The following is a 17,563-nucleotide window of genomic DNA, read 5'->3' on the forward strand; positions in this document are numbered from 1 at the left end:
GGCCCCAGGCTCCAGCCTTGCCTGGGGTGACAGCCTGTGTTTCTCTCTCCAGTCTTGGGTTCTATCAGTCAGGTCCCAGCAGGAAAAAGTCACTGCAAATGTTTCTGAAGAAGAGACTTGAATGCAGGGCTCCTTTCAGAAGTGTAGACAAAGTTAAGGAATCAAACAAGGTATGAAGTGGCATCTAGAGACTAGAAACAGTGGAAAAATCTACCAACACCCCTCGACTGAAGGTACAAGGTAAAGAAGGGTATGTGGTGAAAGTTGAAGTTATGGGGACACAGCTATTGCCAAAGAAGTGGTGCTGGAGCAGGAAAGGAGCAGAGAGGAAATGTCCCAATCTCTCTCTTCTCCTATCCTCCTATCTCCTTCTGGTGTCTCCCATCAGTCAAATCCAACCAGCGTGAGATGGCAAGGGAGCCTGGGGAGTCAGTCTGCAGGAATCTGCCTCCCAGCGGGCAGAGAAGGGCAAAGACTGGGTCAGGCATGGAGGTGGCAGGGGGCAAAGAAGCACACAGGTGGGCTTGGAACTTGGATCACACAACTCTGATCTCAGATGCTAAGAAAATGGTAAGGTGCCATCATAGCCCTCATGTCCCTTCTGGCAGAAGAGACCAAACCTCCTCTTCCTCTGCTTGGAAGATGCCATATCCAGGCCTATACACAGGCAGTGAAGGCAACAAGATGGTGTGATTAATGGAACTCCAAAGGCGTCTTCTCCATTGGTCTGTCACACTTCATAATACTCCACTATTTGTACTTCATTCATTTCATTGGGTCAAGGCATTGAGCGTCCCATTTAAAAATGCAAGTCACCCTGGTCAGAGAGTAAGGGAACAAAATAAGCTGCCAGCAGTCTTAAATCCTTTATGGTGAATTTATCACCATGGTCCCAGCCTGATGGTACAGTGCAGGGAGTGTTTGGGAGAGATCCTGAGTTAGCTCCCCACCTGATGAAGAAGCCACGGCTTCTGGCAAGGACCATGTGGGATTCACCTTGGAAGTAAATGGGGCTAGCCTAGCAGGTAGTGGGCATCTGTTGAATGCCTCCCCAGCATTGATTCCCTGCTTCCCATTTGCAGTCAGTACTGTGAATTTGTTGGCTTGGGGGTTCAGTGGGATTGATCTCACTCCCAACTCTGGCATGGGTCTGGATTTATTTAAGACAGCCTGCATGCACCTTTCCCACAGTGATCGATTATTTCAAGGTCAGGCACATGACCAAAGTCAGCCAGTCAGGGCTAATGAGACTCAATTTCTGGCCTTTAATTAAAGCTATCTGGAAACAGATCCTCCTGGAAAAGGGAAGCGAGCAATAATCTGGGTATAGGAGGGTGAGGTGTGTAGTTCTTAGGGGCAGCAAATATCTGAGATATCATTAAACAGAAATCACAAAGGGGAGGAACTTGTCAGGAAACTGCAGTGTTGAGATAATGGTTAGCATAAGACCTCAAACTGAGAGATAAAGAGACAACTTTGTCTTCTAGGGTACAGAGAGTCATAGAGGGGGTCTGAAGCAGAGGGACAAGGGCAGGCAGGGGCGCATTCCAGGAAGATCACCCCTTCCGTGTGTGTTTGGTGATCTGGGCCAGTGGAGACCAGAATGGAAGCTGATGTGCTGGTCCTGGTGGAAAGTGAAAACTTAGGAAGGGAATGGCAGAAGGGTTGACCCTGGGCTGGCCTGGTGTAGAAGGGACCAGGAGCCCAGGAGCCCAGCCTGGTTGGCATCCAGGGAAAAGGTGGAAAGGCAGGGTGGGTGTTGCTTGTAACATCATAGTTTCTGCACACACCTTGTTTTGCCAGATACAGGGCCCAGTAGCATGCACTGTTCTCCCCACTCCCTGGCTAAAATTTAGCAGCCACCCACATTTCAAGGACAAAGGGCAGGGGTGGCGTGGCCAGTCAGAGGCTAGACAGCAACCAACTCCCAGGTTCTGATCCCAACCCACCCCCTGTACAGCTGGCTTGGCAGTGTGACTATTGGAAGCCAAAATGTGCCTCCCTGAAGGTCTTAGTTCTGCCCTCAAGGACCCATTAGAAAACTTTCATTGTAAAGAAAAGCTTAGAGCTAACCTCCAACCCAGGAGTGTGCTGGCACAGGCTGGTACTGGCTTGCAAAAGCTGACTGTGGGCATCTCTTCCCAAAGCTAGGTTCAAAGACATCACATTGGTAGCTTGAAACTGGCCGTGATAGGATGCCATACAAATTGGCAGATGCTACAAATTAAGGCTTTCTCTCCCTGGAGAACCAGTTGTTAAGCATTTACAAACCTACCACTGCCCCAGCCCCCAGGTGGTAAAGAAAGCAGCTCTCCTTGCCTAAGATGCCTCCGTTATACACAGTTTTAGGACAAGACTGGAAGGTTCTTTTTCAAAAGAATTAGTTCTTTAGCATCTATTAACTCCCATTTATCAGAGGAGGCCTGGAGCACGGGAGGAGGGTGAGGAAGAGAAGGTGTGAAAGAGATGGGGATAGTGAGACTGCTTTTATCCAAATCCTTCCCAATGGCTCTTCTGTTCCTGGAAGCCTTCCCGTATACCCTTCCTCCACTTCAGACACAAGTAGGCTTTTAAATATGCTACCTTAGCAGCTCCTCTCTGATTTGTTCTCTCTCTCTCCCTTGTAGCAGTTAACTGAATGCTTGTTGTTATCTGCAAATCCTCCCATTCAGCTACAAGCCAGACACTGAACTTGTTTCTGTCCATCTTAACAGGGCTAACTCAGGACAGAAAGACACAGCATCAGTGAACCCATGATAAGGTGTGTGAATGAAAGAATGAATCACCCTTGAGGGCTCTGCAGGCATGAGTTGTGCCAGAGTTGAAAGAACATTGCCAATATATGCCCACACACTGCACCATTCTTAACCATGGCTCCATAAATCTTCAAGGGAAGTTTCCCATCAGGGTCCTCTCCACTTCCCCAGCACCCAGCACCCAGCAGGCACTTAACAACTTTTGTTGGATGGAGGCTGACGGGATTAGATATTACAGTTGAGGATGTGGGGAGGAGATAGTGAGGGGAGATTTACTGGACACTGTGAAATATGTTTGGTAATCTGGTCATGCTGTGCTGAAAGTCCCTCTGCACAACATCGTCAGCACCTCTCGTGGCTGGGTCCCAGCAGCTGCCACCTGATGGGGGGGTCCAAAGCTCACCTCCATCACCCATCTGACCCCTATCCCAGTTTCCCAGGGAGGTCAGGCAAACCAAAGAAGTGGTGAATTTAGGAATGTAGGACCAAGATTATGTTCAGAGAGAGAAATGATGTATCTAGAGCAGTGGTTCTCAATCCTGGCTGCATGCTGGAATCACCTGGGGTGCTTTGAAAATTTCTGATGCCCTTGCTGCACCCTAGACCAATTACATCAGAATCTCTGGGAAGAAGAGTCAGGCATTAGTGGCTTTTTCTTTAGCTCCACAGGGGATTCCACTGAGTGACTGAGGTTGAAAGCCACTGCTCTAGACACAAACCAGCCACTGAATCAGCCTCCTCCTCCTCTCACCCCACCCTCCAGTGGATGCTCCAGCTGACTTGCAGAACTTTGCATGTAACATTGGAAGGAATGGCTAACACCCTTCCCAAACCTGGGGATTCCTACTGGAACCACTCTGCAGCCCCATCCTGGCCCCCAGGCAGTTTGCATCCCTGTCCTCTGTGCTCGCACAAAACCTCTCTCCTGCTCACACAGCCTTCCTCATGGGGTTTGTCACGAGGACCCTGAGATCATGGCAATGCTCCAGGAACACTGTAGAATTGGTGAATGTGTGAGGGGTGGTGATCATTGCTACAGCCAGTGCCCAAAGTATAGAGAGGGTGGAATTAATGTTTCCTGCCCTGGCCCCTGGGACTTCCTGATCTCTGTTGTCCACCCAACGCCTTCCACCAAAACTGTATTTGCTCACGAGTAATCCAGTTAGCTTTGGCTGGGTACCTGGGCCCTGAAAGTGTGAGATGGGGGTTGGGGGTGTGGAGCTGGGGAGGGGAGGAGGCCAGTTAGGAATGTGAGGCTGGGCAGAAGGCAATTGCTCTGCAGGCTCTGTCACGAGTAGAGTTTCTGGAGCCATCCATCCCAAGAGGTGGTCCTGTCACGAGGACAGCTAACTAGGGATGGGGTAGGATGTGTCTTGAAATCCCTGCTCTTCCAGGGACAACAGGACTCAACCTCTCTGCCTGGGATTATGTGACACATTAGGATCTGTGTCTAACTGCACACTTCATAAAACTCCGAAGAAAATGCATTCCTGGGAAAGGTGGGTAGAGTCTTGACAAATGGGAGGAGCAGGGAAGGTGAGAGGACAGAATAGAGGCTGCAACACAGAACAAACAAAGCCCAGCAGACCCAAGTTATAGGCCAGGGCTTGGGAAGGGAAACATGGAAGAGATTTCCTTCATCTGCTCACAAGAGGAGAAGAGCCTGGAGAGGTGCCACTTCTATCGTATCAGTCTTCACACTGATTAACTCATTCATCAGTGTATTTGTTGAGCACCTACTACATGCCAGATATTATGCTAGGTACTTGAAATAAAATGATAAACAAGACAGACAAGTTGCTCACATTCCGACTTGGTTCCAAGAAGAAGAAGAAGAAAAGATGCTCTATGTTCTCAGGAGCCAGGGTCAGGGAAGATCGCTTCTGCATAACCCAATAATATGAAGACCCTCGGACAGGAGGCAGGAAACATGGGTTCTGGTCTGCCCATGGCTCATCTGGTGACCTCAGGCGAGACCCTGCTGCTCTTGGTGCCATGTCAGTGAGTCAGATGGTGTCTAGGAAGTGCTCCCCAGTGTGCAAACTATGGTGCGTTGCCTGAGGCAACCTTTATGCCTTGGTTCACATCCCCATCTTTTTTTTTTTCCCCAGGAATAATCACCATGAATACATATTTACTTCTGTCTTTTCTAAGCATAATTGTAATACTTGGGATCACTCTGCCTACATTGTTTTGTTTCTTTTTTTTTTACTTCAATTTTATTAAGATATATTCACATACCATACAATCATCCGTGGTGTATGATGGTTCACAGTACCATCATATAGTTGTGCATTCATCACCCCGATCTATTTTGAACATTTTCCAGAAAAAGTAAAAAAATAAAAATAAAAATAAAAAATAAGAGTAAAAAAGAACACCCAAATCATCCCCCCATCCCACCCTATTTTTCATTTAGTTTTTTGTCCCCATTTTTCTACTCATCCATCCATACACTGGATAAAGGGAGTGGGATCCACAAGGCTTTCACAATCACACTGTCATCCCTTGTAAGCTATGTTGTTATACAATCATCTTCAAGAGTCAAGTCTGCTGGCTGGAGTTTGATAGTTTCAGGTATTTACTTCTAGCTATTCCAGTGCATTAAAACCTAAAGAGGGTTATCTGTATAGTGCAAAAGAATGCCCATCAGAGTGACCTCTCGACTCCATTTGAAATCTCTCAGCCACTGAAACTTCATTGTGTTTCATTTTGCATCCCCCTTTTGGCCTAGAAGTCATTCTCAATCCCATGATGCCGGGTCCAGATTCATCCCTGGGAGTCATATCCTACATTGCCAGGGAGATTTACACCCCTGGGAGTCAGGTGCCACGAAGAGGGGAGGGCAGAGAGTTCTCCCACTGAATTGGCTTAGCTAGAGAGAGAGGGCCACATCTGAGCAACACAGAGGCACTTGGGGGAGACACTTAGTGGCCCCACCTTTTGCTCTGATCATTGCTGCAGTAACCAGCTGCCAGTGTAACCTGTTGGTGCCTCACCTCGAATCTCTTGCTTTCTGCCCTAGTGCTTCCCTGCTACTGCCAAAGGGGATATATCTGTAGAAGCCTGCTTAGCCACTGATGCACAGGTATACACCTGGTAAGACCAGCGAGTTGACGCTCCTGGGGCAACCCTTGACCAATGGAGAGCAGGAGCTAGTGAATATATACTCCCTTCTTCCATGCCCTAGGCAGTCAATCCTGAGGTGCATTCTACATCTAGGCTCCTCACAGGGACCCCAAACGAGCCCCGGTTGCCTCCAGTGCTAACCAGCTCACTGCCACATCTTAGATAGGTTTTGTCTCCTTCCCTGTTCACTCTTCCCAGGCCTCCCCTGCATTCGCTAGGATCACCACCTGCAAGCAAGCCTTTCCCTCAGGCTCTGCTTTTTGGGGAACTGAAGCTAAATTGTATGGTTCTATGAGTCTGTGAGGATGGAGATGCTGGGGTGACAGGGGTCAGAAAGCTGGGGCCAGAAGTTACATGCTGATGCTTAATGTATGTGCTATTCTCCTTTCATTGAGCTGATCAGTGGGGACTAGGTGAGCAGCTCTTATATCCCAGCCTTGGGGAAGCCTGAAGCGTAGGAACGCCCATGTGAACACCCAGATTCCCAGTGTATTAGTTTCCTAGGGCTGCCGCAACAAAATATCACCAACTGGGTAGCTTAAAACAGAAATCTCTGCTTACACAGTCCTGGAGGCTACAAGTCTGAAATCAAAGAGTCAGCAGGACAATGCTCCCTCTAAGGCTCTGGGGAGGATTTGCCCCACCTCTTCCTTGGTTCTGGTGGCCAAGCAATGCTCCAATCTCTGCCTCCACCGTCACGTGGCAGTCTCCCTGTGCACCTGTGTGTCTTCACACACCCTCCTTATAAGGACACCAGTGATTGGATTTAGGACCCACCTGAATACATCCTAACTTAATTACATCTGCAAAGTCCCTAATAAGGTCACTTTCCAGGTGCCTGGGATTAGGAGTCCACCTTGTCTTTTGGGGGAACACAATTCCACCTGTACACAGGTTGCAAGAGAAGAGATCTGGGTATTCCTCAATTGTTCAGAACCGGGAGTGGGAAGGGGTGTGTTTGGCACATCAGAGAAAACTCTCTCTGACATTCCAAAAGGACCTGTTTCCTTGTCTCTCCCTCCCCTTCTCGTCTTTCCTCCTTTTCCTGTCCCTCCCCCACCAGGAATGGTGACTCAGCACTTTTCATGACCGGCTCCCTGCAGGGGGCAGCTAGACCAGCTGGCAGTGGGACCTTGGGCAAACAGAGCCTCTGTTATCCTCCGGAGGACCCCAGGCATGTTGCCCACCGAGTGTGGATACAGAGTGGGGGCTCTTTCAGACCTCTGCTTGTGCCCTGTCCAGTCCCGCCCTATTTCACACCTCCCAGACTCCCAGGAATAAAGTGCCAACAGTCTCTGCTCTCAGGGGCCTGACTGAGGTGACCAGGAAAAGACTAAACCCATAGCCTGGCATTCAGGACATTCTAGACCTCAGCCTTGCCTGGCCCCCACCACCTCCCCACACCTCAGGCAGGCAGGCTGCCTCTGACAGTCAGGAGCTTCAGCTAGGAGTATTGTCTTTGGCTTCTGATGGACCTGAGTTCAAATCCAACCCTGGATGCATTTCTTAACCTCTCTAAATTTCAGGTTGCTAATCTGTAGAATGGAGATTATAATAGTATCTACCTTGTAAGGTTGTTGGGAGGACTAAAAGATGTGTGTGAAGCACCTAGCTCTCACAATGAATGTTCAGAACATTTTAGTTTAATATTCTTATGGTTGTTTTTTGAGGAGATGATGATCAATAAAAAGGAGAATGGGTGAGATAACACCTAATCCCAGAATCTGGTGCTTCTTTGCCTTCTAAACAGTTCGTTCCAGCTGAGATCGACGTGCTTTAAAGGAATCCCAGCTGCTCCTGGCTGGTGCCTGGGTGTGGGTGGGTGTAGGGAAAGGGAGGGGGCTGTTGGAATCTGGGCAGGGAAGGACAGGACAGGGTCAGGAGGCCTGGAAGCAGGCCACTTTCCATTCCCACATGGTCCCAGCCAGGCAAATTGGTGCTCTGCCTCCAGACAAGCTCTTGGCTGAAGGGCCAAGATGGTCCCCAGAATGAATAGTTTGGGGTGTGCTGGGCTAGGGAGCCAAATTCCAGGCCTAGTGCTGCCATGGACTCAGCGTGTGCTCCTGGGCATGGAGGTTTCCTCTCATGTCCTTAATCTGCTCATCCATTTGATTAGGAGGGTTGGACAAGGTCCCATCTCACTCTAAGACTTGATGTTTGAAAGGATCTGACTCCTGAGCAAAAGTGGGTTAGCCCAAAATCAGGGGTGGGAAGTGTGGCAGGTTGGACATAAGAAAAACATCTTGCAAGCCCATAGGCACCTTCGGACTCGGTACCGGTTGGGGGTGGAGGGTGTGCATCTGATGAGAACAATCAGGCTCCTGAAACCCAAGGAGGCTGAACAAAGTAAAATACATTGTTCAGCCATGCGGCATGGACCCATCACAATAACCCGTTCACAATCCTTGGTTTGAGTGTTTATTCAGCTTATTGCAATAGCTTACTTACCAACCTTGGTTTGCATGTTTATTAACCAGTCACAAGAATGAATAGACAACCAATCTCAATAGCCTACCTATACTACTTAATTTGAATGATCACTCACCAATCACAGTGTGCCAAATGTACCACCATCTCAAACCCCACCTTCCCTTTGTTTGATTTGATAAACAGCCCTGTGCCCAACCACAGGCGGCGCACATCTCTCTCTTGAGCACGCCCCGCGCTCACCCCTTAGAATGTGTACTTTCGTTTTCCTCAATAAATTTTTCTCACTTGCTTATAGCTACTTGTCTCATCCTTGAATTCCTTCTTGTGATGAGACGGTGAGCCTGGAACGGAGCTCCGGTAACATCTTTCTCTGCAAAAGGGAGCTCCGCTAGCAGGAGGGAGTCTGGAGGCAGCTGGAGGAGAAGCAACACTGGCTTTTCTTTTGCTTCTGCTAGAACACAATCTTCCTTTCTCCTCTAACCCTAGACACACTTTTCACAGCTTATACCCAATGTTCTCCTCTAGGAAGCCCTCCCTGAACCCATCCCCCTCTGTTGTACTTAGCTGAGTGTGATTCCCTTAGCATGTTGTATCAAGGTGCCATTTGTTCATAAGCCCCCCACTCATTCCTCGACCCTGCTCCCGTGGACCTCCAATACTGCCCCTCCTCTTGGAGCCGGGGGTTCATCCAAACCACTTCTCTGGTTGCCCAGGACTCAGCACAGAATCCAGCCATTCCAATTTGCCCAGGACTGAGAGGTCCCCAGGAGACAGGACTTTTCAATGCTAAAACCAAGAAATTCCCAGGCACACCAAATGGTTGGTCACGGTTGGGTCAATAAGTGCTTACTGAATTAAATTAAGAGGAAAAAAAGTGGTAACAAAAGGGGTAGCTCATTTCTGATGAATTTTAATCTCAGGGAGATAAGAGCCAGAAATCAAGACTGCAACAAAACAGGTACAGAACTACAGACTTTGGAAAGCATTTTCTCAAACATCATCTGAGTTGGTTCTCACAAAACCCTGTGTGCTCCTTAAGGAAGGAAGCCTCGTTCCTGTCTTACCCATCACTGAGAGGTTAAAACACGGATAAATACTCAAAACACATGGATGAGAAGACTCAGGACCAGGAGATGGCACTTCTTCCTAGAGTAATATGTAAATTCAATGCTCTTCCAAACAATGGGGAGAAATGCAATATTTAATAAATAGTGCTGGGACAATTGACTGTCCTCATGGAAATGGGGAAAATTAGATCTCTATCTCATATAGTAAACAAAAATTCCAGATGGATTTAAGACCTGAATATTAAATTAAAAAAAAAAACTTTAAAACTTTTAGAAGGATATCAAACCATAAAGGGAAAGATAACTATTGATAACTTCTACTGTATTAAAATTTGAAATTTGTGTGTTATGAAAGACATATAAGCAAAATTTAAAGACAAGTCACAGACTGAATCAGATATTTACAGAGCATATAACTGACAAAGAATTAGTATCCAAAAGATGTAAAGGTCTTCTACAAATAATAAGCAAAAGACAAACATCCCAATATAAAAATGGGTAAAAGATATGAACAATTTTCAAGTTTGATAATACCAAGTATTGGTGAGGATATGGAGAAATGGAAACCCTCCTTTATTTCTAGAAAGAGTGTAAGTTGGAAAACAATGTGGCAATGCTCAGTAAAGTTGCAGAAGCACTTAACTTATCACCCAGAAATTCAATTTCTAAACACATATCTAGCCCCCCACTTGCCCACAGAGACCACACAAGGACATTCCTTGTAGCTCTGCTGATAATAGTAAAAAAAAAATTTAATAAATTAAAAAGTTGAACATCCTAAGTTTCTGTCACTAGGAAAACAGAGGTATAAACTGAAGAATAGTCCATACAATGGAAGACCACATAGCAGTTAAAGTGAATCAACCAGATCTACACATATTATGGATAAATCTCAAACACAAAGCTGAGTGAGGAAAAAAAAGGAAGTTGCAAAGGAAATAACCACTTACGTAAAATTTTAAAACATATGAAAAATAATACTATGTAACACACACACACACCCCAAATGTAGAAAAAATATAAAAACAGGCAAGGAAACAATACATGCTAATTTCATGTTAGACCTCTAAAGGGAGAGGGTGGAAGGAGAGACAATCAGGGTAGAGTTTTAGCTGTATCTGACATTTAATTGCTCTTTAAAAAGAGAGAGCATCTGAAACAAATAAGGCAAAATGACCACATCTGTTAAATCTGGGAGGTAGATTCATAGGTTTCTATTATACTGCTTTCTATCAAGTATTTTCTGTTTGAAACCTTCTTTCATAATTTAAAAGTTAAACTTAAAGCGCCACCTTGGTAAGGGCAATATTGGCACTAGCTCCAGGGCAGGGGTGGGAGCAGCGGCGGGGCAGCCTCTGGTGGGACCTGACACGGCTGCAGGTTTCAGCGACGGCAGTGGCAGTGAGGGCAAGGCCCTCTTGACTTCTGGTGGCTCATGGTACAGAACCTATATGAGCTAAACATAACCGTAACACGTCTTTCGACTCCAGCAAGCTCCTGGGGACTTCCTGAGATAATTACAGTAGTGGAAACACCAGGGAGGAGCAAAGGACATTCTAAGAGATTGGTGAGGTGGTGACTCCAGCTGTCTCACTGGAATATTAAAAGGAAGTCTAAAGTAAATAGTGCCACTTCCATTTTGATTCTTGAGTGGAAATGGCTGGAGGATCCCATATCAAATTTTAGGGTCCCACACTAAGAACCATGGTCTCTGGCTGAGGAAACCCAGGGGGTCCTAGGCAGGGCTGGGAGTAGAGCTCAGAGTCCTGACTCCCAGTTGACCTACTGCTGCCTTCTCAGCAAACTTCCAGCATTCCACAGTTCCCAGCATGAAGGAAGGTTCCAGTTTGGTAGCGGTTGGGAACGTTTCCTAGAGATGCCAGATAAAGCTCTGGCTGCAGATTGAGGACAACTGTCTGCCATGGAAACCCCTAAAACCTCCTTTAGAATCTGAGATCCCTCTCTCAAATTTGCTCTACATCCAGGAGCACACAGGAAAATACCCCCAATCTTTACCCCCTAGCTCTTTGTCCTGTGGTCAATTTATCAGTTTCCTATCATCTGAACTACAGAGCTCAGAGCTGAAAACCTTAAGGTTAAGTCCCTCAACTTACAGATATGTCCCAGAGAGGAAAGGGATTTGCCCAACAAGTCACTGGTTGAGCTGGGAAGGGAACTTCATTCTCTAGAATTGCATATCCTATGAGACCGAAAGTCCCTGTTTGGAGCTAGGAGTCCCAAGGAGGAATTAGGCTGGCAAGGGAGGAATGAGGTCTGAGCTACCCGGTGAATGGAGCCCAAGGGTGGGCTCATTGACCGGGGTCCCCAGCAACTGTAAGTAGCCAGAGAGTCCTGAACTCTGTGGACCAGAGGAAGGGAGTCCTAAGGGCAAACTCCAGGGGTCTTCTCTGATTCTCTGGGTCAACCTGGAGCCCAACGGGGAAGGAACCCAAGCTTCAAAAGGGCAATGAAGAGGCAAGGAAGATGGGGAGTGAAGACAGTACCTGAGCCAGTTCGCCCAGGTGGCCACATCCCTTGGTGTGGCTTTATCTTTTCCCCCAGCATATCCATGTTACCCTGTTGTGATAAGGGAGATGTAGCCTTTTCCCCCAGGAATACCAGGTGGCCAATGAGCCTCTTTGGCCATTCCTTCTCATTCCCTTTGCTGGCTCCTTCCCATCTGTATTAGCTATCTATTACTGCATAGAAAATTGCTCCAAAACTTAACATCTAAAAACAACAAACATTATTTCATATAGTATCTGAGACTCAGGATTTGAGGAGCAGTTTAGTTGAGTGATTCTAGCTCAGCTCTCTAATGAGGTTCCTCGGCCAAGGCTGCAGTCATCTGAAAGGGCTAGAGGATCCACTTCCAAACTCACTCAGTGGCTGCTGGCAAGAGGCTTCAGTTCCTCACCTTGGGGCTCTTCAGAACAAGGCAGCTGGCTTCCCCCAAAGGAAATGATCCAAGAAAGAGAGAGAGTGCAAGAGACAGAAACCAAAAAGGAAGCCACAGTGTCTTTTATAATCTGATCCCAGAGATGACATATCCTCAACTTCTGCCATGTTTTATTGGGCACAAAGAGGACCCTGGTACAATGTAGGAGGGAATGACACATGAGTATAAATCCCAGGAGGTTGAGACTATTGGGGGTCACCTTACATTAAGACAGAAGAAGCCACAGGTTTTAATGTCTGGTTGGAGGTGGAAGATGAAAAGAAAGGAAAGACTCGAGGATGTTTCCTAGATTACTGATCTTAGCATCTGTGTGGGTGGTGGTGCCATTCACTGAGAGAGAAGCAAGTTTGGGGAGGAAGGGCAAGGAAGAGGGAAGGGGGTGGGAGATGATAAGAAAGAGTTGGATGCAGGGGCTTGACATGTCCATGGGCTATTCAACTGGAGATATACATTACACAAGCCTTTAACACAAGAGGGAGGCTGGCTCCTCCATAAAGTCTTGGAAGCTGTATCAGTTCAGAAGTGAGAAGAATCAGAGGAGCTCTGGGATCCAGATAGCACAAACTAATGGTCAGTCTCATCAAAAGGCTGCTGCTAGGATGAATCACTTCCATTGGTTTTCAACCTGTGCAGATCATCTCAAAATTCAGATTCCAAGAAAAGAGCACACTTGATTGGTATAGCTGGAATCACATGCTCATTCCTTCACCGCAAGTGCAGGTATCTTGATAGAAAGTTCCACCAAGACCATATCCAGTGGGAGAAGGAGTGATACATACTGAAAACCAGAAGGGAGAATGGACGCCACTCAAGAAAAACCAGGAATATCTCCTTCAGGATGGAAAGGATCCTGAGGATTTTGTATGTAGAGTAAGAAGAGAGAGGCAGAACAGGAGGAGCAGAAAAATATTTTCTCCTTATGTTTCCCACACTCATCAGCTATCACGTGCCCTCAGAGCTCACTCAGAAGCGCGGCTTGGCGCCTAAAGACATGGGAGGCCTGTGTCTCCACAGGAGCTGAAGGAGGCACTGACAATCACAGCTGCAGTTTCTTCCTCAGGAGAGTTTGGTTTTCATTATTCATTCTGCATCTCCTGGTATTCTCTTATGAAATTGCCCACCAGCCTAGAGATACAATCTTGTCCCATCTCCCAACAGGCTGGCACCCTCCCCTTTTAGGCAACTGGTGAGCACCCCAGGAGATGCCAGGATCCCCTTGAGTCATCCCCAGGCAGCTCCTCTCACACACACATATGCATCCCACTCCAGAGCACTTGAACCCACATTGCTTGGCCTCATGTCACACTAATTGGGGGAGGCACATCTAATTGAGGGAGGCACAGCCCTCATAGGCAGGCCCTTCAGGAGAGGGTAAACCACTCCCTCTGGGACTCAAGCAAGGGAGGGAAGAGATGGGGTGGGGGACAAAATAGCTTGATCCCTTGGCTTCTGCCACCAGCTCTTTGCCTCCTCCTTTCTGGTTGGGCTTATTTCTGAAAGATTAACAGTTGTATTAAGGGCACCCACATCCAGGCTCATTACATTCCAATCAGCTCAAAGAAGATTTACCAAGCAGCTAGTTGCTGTGTGCACAGCCCAGTGGGAATCCTACAAGGTGGGGGAGAGAGAAGGTGGGAGACAGAAAAGAGATCACAGGATTGTCAGGCCTGGCACAGGGGAGTCCCTACAAACTTACATTTCAGCATCCACAGCACTGGGCTAGAACTCAAGAGAGAGTTCCTTCTTTTAATGCTTCCCCTGGCTGAATTCTGCCTTGGCTTGTGCTGAGCTAAGCCTGCCTCAATCTTGTTCCTGTATTGTTGGTAAGTCATGTCTCTCCAATCCTGTAATACCTATATGTGAATTTCTGAACTATTGTCCAGGATTTTGCACTTGTCCCTGGTAAACATCATTTTAATGGATTTAGCCCTTCTCTCTGTCTTCTCAAGACACTGAAACCACATTCGATCACCCATCACACTAACTCTCTCTCCCAGCTTTGGGTTATTGACAATGTGTTGAGCATGTTTTCCATGCTCTTTTTCAGGATAGAGAATAGAAATTTGTAATGACCTCCTGGCTCACCTAAACTCTGGACTAGCCTCTCTACTAAGCCACTTGTATCCATTTCAAATAAAGACGCCTCTTCTGGACAGAGAAGATGGAAGGAAGTAAGAGCTTCTGCCTTCCTCCTTCTGCTTTATGAAGCCACAGCTGTATCACCCTCTGTTCAGGACATATCTCTCCCAATTCTTCCTGTTGCAAATATGGAATGAAAGCCCCTGAAGACTTATTAGCCTTCCTGGGTCCATTCTGCTCCATCCCATTGTCATCTCTTTAAATGGACCTAGCTCACCCAAGTAGAACTGTGGTCTGAAGCCCACCCTCACTGGCTTGCTCCCCTCATGCTCATCTTTCCTGATTCCTCCATTCTTCTCATTTTGGCTTCTGTACCTCTTTGATGGCCACTCTGTTTAGATTCAGCATCCCAGATGGAGCTTCTGGTACACAACTCAAGTAATCTGACCTCCAGCAACTCTTGCAAGAGCTCAGATGAAAAGCCAACTGTCCCTATCTCAAGGCATCTGCCTCTACACAACCTGCAGCTGCACTCCTGGCTTCTTCATTGGTGGCAAAAATCTCTCTCAGCTTTTTCCTCGCCTTCTCAACCTCAAAGGTGATCATGGAGCTTCCATTGCAGTCACAGATGCCTCTCAGAACATCAGAGCAGTAGGGGCTTGCCCAAGACCAGGACACAGAAGGTGGGTACTCCTCAGAATAATGTTTCTACCAAAATCTTCTCAAACAAAACAAAACAAAAACTCCCCACCACCCACCTCGCCCAGCATGGCCTCTTCTGCCTGACAATCCAGCCCCATCTCACCTCCAAACATGTTTCCCAGGGGGTAGTGTAAACTATCTGCTCCATAAGGCTGCCTTTGTCTCTGCCCCTTCTTACAAGATCATTCCAGCCTCTGTGCCTTTGAGCATACAGTTGCCTCTCCGTCTCTGCTTCCCTTTACATCTCACTCATCCTTCGGGACCCAGCTACAGGGACACTTCCTCTCCTAGGACTGCCCGGATCCTCTCTTCTTGGAACATTGAGTCAGAACTGCATAATCCTACATGGAATTGCTCAGTAAGCGTGAAATGGGAATTCTGAATAAATGCCTGTCTGCCCAGATGAATGATAAATTTGTAACTTTTATTGAAGAAATGCTCAAATACATACTTCAGATGAACGCATTTAGGAATGAAATAGCGTGTTTAATGCAAGTTACCTGCAAATGATTCAGCAAACATAAAAAAAATATATTTATGTATTATATATGTGTGTGTGTATATTTATAATGCAATGTATTTAATATATAAGGTATGTGATAATATGTGTAATAATATATATGAATGCAGAGTGTGTGAATATATGTATATATGTGTATATATATACGTGTGTGTGTGTGTATAGCATGAGAAAGAGAGAGAGTTAGTCATGGTCCTCTGAAAAGCAGATACCAAGACAGGATTAAGCATGCAGGATTTTTATTAGGAAAAATGTCTGTGTGCAAAAATAAGAATGAAACCTAAGAAGCTGGGAGAGCCATCAGACTGTGATCGAAGACTGGCCCTAAGTGAAAGAGGAAGATTGGATGAAATATTTAAGAATGCCCCATAGTCTAAGGAAAGTTCGGCAAGGAGCCAAAGTCAGTCATTAGAGGAGCGCACGCCTGCCTCAGTATTCCTGCTGTGTTCAGCCAGTGGTTGGGATCAGCCCATGGGGAGTGACCTTGGGGCAAACATGGTGATGTATTTCAGAGTGCAGTAGAGAGGATTCTTGGTCAATTACCCTCTCTGTAATCGATAGTCTGCAAAGTGCATTCTCATGGCTGCCACAGAGAAAGCAAATATAATGAAATATTGGCTACTGAATCAAGGATATATGTATACTCATACTATACTTTCAACTTTTCTGTAAATTCGAAATGTTTCATAATAAAATTTGAGGGGAAAAAAGATAAACAATTTTCAAGTACTTAATATTTGCTAGTCTGGAACATCAAAAATTTGCACCATTTATTTTAAGAATTTACTAGAAATTACCCTCCTTATGTAAGAGTTTTTTAAATGTCCTCAGAGAATTCATAACCACAAGCTTGAGATAGCAGCCCGAATTTACTTGGGTGGTCTGAAGAACCTCCAGCGAAGAATTTAGTTTAGAGAAGTCTTGGATTTATAGTCCCCACCTCACCCTCAACCCCCAATCCAGCTCATGGAAAAAGGAAATGTAAATCCTATTAGGAGGAACCTATATTCAACATGGGCCTCAAAGAATTCCCACAGAAAGAATTCCATGAAAATAAGAGCAGCTCTAGAAAAAATTTACAAAACACAAAAGGAAACAAGACACCATGAGCAAGAGCCAAAAGAAACAATAGACGGTAGAATCAGACCCACAGAGATTTCAAATACTGTAATTATCAGAGACCATTTATAAAATAAGTGTATTGATAACCTAAAGAAATTTTTTTAAAGATTAATAATATAAGTAAGATTAAAAAACAAAGAATATTAAAGCATATTTGGAAAGGAACCAAACATAACTTCTAGAAATGATAATATTCAAATTGAAATTAAAAATTTAATTGATAATTTTAATAACAGACTAAACTAAGCCAAAGAGAGAATTATAAACTAGGTGAGAATTTCAGAACTGATAAAAGACAGGAATCTTCAAAATCAAGAATTTAATTCTAAGTGGAATAAATCTCAATACATCATAGTGAATCTGCAAAACAACAAAGGAAAACATGATCCCCAATCAAGGGAGAACAAGTAGACCAACAACTTTCTTATCAATAGCAGCAATGAAGCCAGACAATGTAGAGTGATATTTGCAGAGTCTGGGAAAAAAGAACTGTCAACATAGATCGGTATACCCAGAAAAATTGTCTTTCAAGAATGAGGTACTGAAAAGATTGCAGGCAAAAAACTAAGAGTTTGTTACCAACTGACCCTCACTGAAGAAAAGCCTAAGAACATACTTCAAAATTAAGGAAAGTAGATTCCAGAAGGAAAGTCTGAGTTGCAACAGTGAGTAGAGAAAGTGGCAAATATGTGAGTAAATTTAAATAAACATTGACTGTATATAGCAACAACAATAATGTCTAGTGGGATGTAAAAAAAAGCAAGATAGAACTAAGATAACTGATAGTAATAATACATAG

Source organism: Choloepus didactylus, chromosome 2 (assembly GCF_015220235.1).
Source record: "Choloepus didactylus isolate mChoDid1 chromosome 2, mChoDid1.pri, whole genome shotgun sequence".
Classification (NCBI taxonomy): domain Eukaryota; kingdom Metazoa; phylum Chordata; class Mammalia; order Pilosa; family Megalonychidae; genus Choloepus; species Choloepus didactylus.